Source organism: Elephantulus edwardii, unplaced genomic scaffold, assembly GCF_000299155.1.
Source record: "Elephantulus edwardii isolate Elephantulus edwardi_28Jun2011 unplaced genomic scaffold, EleEdw1.0 scaffold00246, whole genome shotgun sequence".
Taxonomy (NCBI): Eukaryota; Metazoa; Chordata; class Mammalia; order Macroscelidea; family Macroscelididae; genus Elephantulus; species Elephantulus edwardii.
Window position 1 is genome coordinate 526756 of NW_006399996.1, and position 4476 is coordinate 531231.

The following is a 4476-nucleotide window of genomic DNA, read 5'->3' on the forward strand; positions in this document are numbered from 1 at the left end:
TAAATGTTGGAGAGTATGGAACTCTCATACACTGCTGGTGGGATTGTAAAATGGTACAATGACTCTGGAGGGCAGTTTGGCATTACCACAGAAAGCTAAACATAGAAATTCCATGTTGTTGTTATGTGCTGTTGAGTTGCCTGTGGCTCATAGTGATGCTATGTACGACTCTGAACCCCACTGTATCCTGAGCCAGTCTCACTGTCCCATTGCCCCAGTTATCATGCCAATCTATCTCATCTGTGGTTTTCCTCTCCTGTGCTGTCCCTCTACCCTTCCAAATGACCCAGCTACTCCACTGCTAGGAATATACCTTAAGAAAATCAGAACTGGTCTCAGTCTTCGCCGCTGCCGCTGCTGTCTCCGCGCTTGCTCGCTCGCTCTCCCGCCACCGCCCTCCTCTCGGTGGCCATGGAAGAAGAGATCGCCGCCCTGGTCATCGACACTGGCTCCGGCATGTGCAAGGCCGGCTTCGAGGGTGACAACGTCCCCCCGCGCAGTCTTCCTGTCCATCGTGGGCCGCCCCCGCCACCAGGGCGTGATGGTGGGCATGGGCCAGAAGGACTCGTACGTGGGTGACGAGGCGCAGAGCAGGCGGGGTATCCTGACACTCAAGTACCCGATCGAGCACGGCATCGTCACTAACTGGGACGACATGGAGAAGATCTGGCACCACACCTTCTACAACGAGCTGCGTGGCCCCTGAGGAGCACCCGGTGCTGCTGACCGAGGCGCCCCTGAACTCCAAGGCTAACCGCGAGAAGTTGACCCAGATCATGTTCGAGACCTTCAACACGCCCGCCATGTATGTGGCCATCCAGGCTGTGCTGTCGCTGTACACCTCAGGCCGCACCACGGGCATCGTCATGGACTCCGGCAACGGCGTCACCCACACGGTCCCCATCTACGAGGGCTACGCGCTGCCCCACGCCATCCTGCGTCTGGACCTGGCCAGCCGCGACCTGACCGACTACCTCATGAAGATCCTCACCGAGTGAGGCAACAGCTTCACCACCATGGCCGAGCGAGAGATCGAGCGTGACATCAAGGAGAAGCTGTGCTACGTGGCGCTGGACTTCGAGCAGGAGATGGCCACCGCTGCCTCCTCCTCCTCGCTGGAGAAGAGCCACGAGCTGCCCGACCGCCAAGTCATCACCATCGGCAACGAGCGCTTCTGGTGTCCAGAGGCGCTCTTCCAGCCGTCCTTCCTGGGGATGGAGTCGTGCGGCATCCACGAGACCACCTTCAACTCCATCATGAAGTGTGACGTGGACATCAGGAAGGACCTCTATGCCAACACCGTGCTGTCGGGCGGGACCACCATGTACCCAGGCATCGCCGACAGGATGCAGAAGGAGATCACAGCGCTGGCTCCCAGCACCATGAAGATCAAGATCATCGCACCCCCCGAATGCAAATACTCCGTGTGGATTGGCGGCTCCATCCTGGCCTCGCTGTCCACCTTCCAGCAGATGTGGATCAGCAAACAAGAGTACGACGAGTCGGGCCCTTCCATCGTCCACCGCAAATGCTTCTAAACGGACTGCCGGCAGGTGCCCACCTGCATGAGCTCCTCCGAGTGCGGCCACTCCGCACACCTCACGCTAGCCTCTGAAACTGGAAGAAGCCTTTGAAAAGAATTGTCCTTGAAGCCTGTATCTCAAAATCAGCACCGGAGCTAGACCTTGTTGCTGATTTGACCTTGTATTACGTTGCCTGTTCCCTCGGTCTATGTTTAATACCCTGTACGTATCTTTGATTTCAACCCTTAGCTCGTGTGACCAACCCTTAGCTCGTGTGACCCGGCCACTCGTGGCTGCGGTGTGGGATGACACAGCGTGGAGAAGGCCGTTGGGGTGAGCACCCGTCTCCCCGACCTTGTGGCCTGCAGGGTATTCATGGCAGAGCTGACGGCTCCAGGACCCCCAGAGGCTGCAGGCTGGGAGCGGTGATCTTGACTGCTGGACTCACCTCACGGGGTTGGAAAAATCTGAGCCTTAGGACCCCATTTCCTTTCTTAGCTGGTTCCCGCCGGATCGAAGTGGGTGTTACTTGCCTTGAGTTGGAAGACGGTTTGCATTGAAACCTGTAAATTGTATTCATCCTCTTAATTTATGTAAGGTTTTTGTACACAATTCTCAACTCTAGAGATGACAAAGTTAGGTTTTTCTACGGTCATGTGCGAGCATTAGGCCCCAGCAACACCACCTCGTGTAAGAATAAAGTGCTGCAGTGAACGGCGAAAAAAAAATCAGAACTGAGAGATGGCCATTTGTACACCATAACAGCATTATTCTCAACAGTAAGTAAATGGAAATAACCCAAATGCCCAACAAATGAATGGCATATTCACAGAATTTACTAAGAAACAATGATTTTGTAAATTATTGTATAACTTGGGAGAGTCTAGATAGCATCATCATGAGTGAAATATCTCAGTCACATAAGAAAAAAAATTCATAAGGCTACTGTTGTGAAAATAGTAGGATAACTGAGCAAGATATGTATCAATGCTCAAAAGGAGAAAGAGAAGAAGAGGAGGAGGAGAATAAAAAGGGAAAGAGAAAAGTCACCGGGACAGTAGAGGTTAGTGGGTGGAGGGAGGGTGAAGGAATGGTAAAAGTTCAATTGGGACTTGAAAATGAGGCAATAAAAGGCCTAAAGCAATGATAATTTATTATATAAAATACATATGATTAATTGTATAAAACACGAGGTACATGAGTGAAACAACATATGAGTGTATAAAACACAAAGTACATGCACAAAACACTATGTATATGAAAGATTATATGAAAATTAAGAAAAAAAATAGCTCAACTTAAAGGTTGATTAAACACTATAATTATGACATTAATAAATGGTAATTAATTTGATTAATACAATTTCTATAATATGGTACATATATATATAAATGATGAAAAAAAAAGATGAATGTGCACCTGACATGGGATTTTCAGGTGCTTCATTTGCATGTGAAAGTTGGATAATCAATTTTGGAAGACCGAAGAAGAATTGATGCCTTTGAATTGTGGTATTGGTAAAGAGTATTGAACTGCCAAAAGAGCATTCAAGGTTGTCTTGGAGGAGGGTGCTCTTTAGAGGCAAGGATGGTGAAACTTTGTCTCATATGCTTTGGGCTTATTGTCAGGAGGAGCAGAATAGAGGAAGGTGCTCAATGAAATGAGTTGAGAGTGATTACAACAACGGGCTTGAGCATAGAGGAGACTATGAAGACGGCATAGGATAAGCGAAGTTTGTTGTTCTCAGTCTCCTTAGATTGTAGTCAACTTGCTGGCACTTAACATTTATGTCTCCCTTTATCTCCAGCCAAAATAAAAACGGAAGAGGGGAGTTATCACGTTTAGCAAAAAGGATACCATAAACAGGAGAAAGTACATAGTAAAGTCTAGATTGTGTTAGGACTGTTGTTGTTGTGTACCATGGAGTCAGAACTGACTCATAGCTGACTCTCCAGTGGGTTTTCAGAGGCTGTACATCTCCCAGGAAGGGAATGCCCATCTTTCTCCCTTGGAGCAGCTGGTGGATTCCAACTGCTTGTTTTTGAGTTGGCAGCATGACTTACTAGGCCTCCAGAGCTCTATTAGACTACTGTTGCTGTTGCTGTGTGCCACTGAGTCAGAACTGACTCACTGCTGACCTTCTAGTGGGTATTCAGAGGCAATAAACCACAGAGGAGGAGATTGTCCATCTTTTTCCCATGGAGGAGCTGGTGGATTCCAAACTCATGCCTGTGAATTGGCAGTTCAACTCCTTTTCTCTAGGCCATCACAGCTCCTTATTGGACTATTGTTTTTGTTGTATACTATCAAGTCGGAACCAACCCACAGGTGACCCCACAGGAGGAAAATGCCCATCTTTCTCTTGCGGACCAGCCGGGGCATGCAACCCAAATGCCTTTGGGCAGCAGGGCAGCTCCTTACCACTAGGCCACCAGAGTTTTAGTTCTCCACAATGAATCTCATTCCTCTCTGGCCACATAATCATCAAGAGTGGGACTTCTGACCTCTGGGAAGCAGCCAGATTTATTTCAATGCCATTTTATTGCGTGGATAAGTTCTGTAGAATTTTGAGGCTGGCATTAAAAATGGCCTTTGGACTTATGGGTAAAACTGAACAAGTGGCCCAGTTCTGCTCTTGTAAAAATGGATACTTAGCAGGCATTCATCTTTTTGTCAATTGAAGAAAACAAAGGAATGGCATAGGAAGGCAAGAATTGACAGACAGCAGGAACTAAAAAAAAAAGAAGAAGAAACTTTAAAAGTGATTATAGCCAGATCAATAGAATCAATAAAAGGTCAATAAAATAGACAAACCATTAGCAAAACTCATAAAAGAAAAGGAGGAGAAGACACAAATAATCCGAATAAGAGATGAATCAGGCAACATCACAACAGACCCAACTAAAATTAAAAAGTTAACATTAGAATATTATGAAAAACTATACTCAAACAA

General features: G+C 47.4%; 1 pseudogene; it reads left to right on the top strand.

Moving 5' to 3' along the window:
- The first annotated feature begins 411 nt into the window (after window positions 1-411).
- Window positions 412-1538, top strand: LOC102875084 (annotated as a pseudogene).
- The last annotated feature ends 2938 nt before the right edge of the window (window positions 1539-4476 follow it).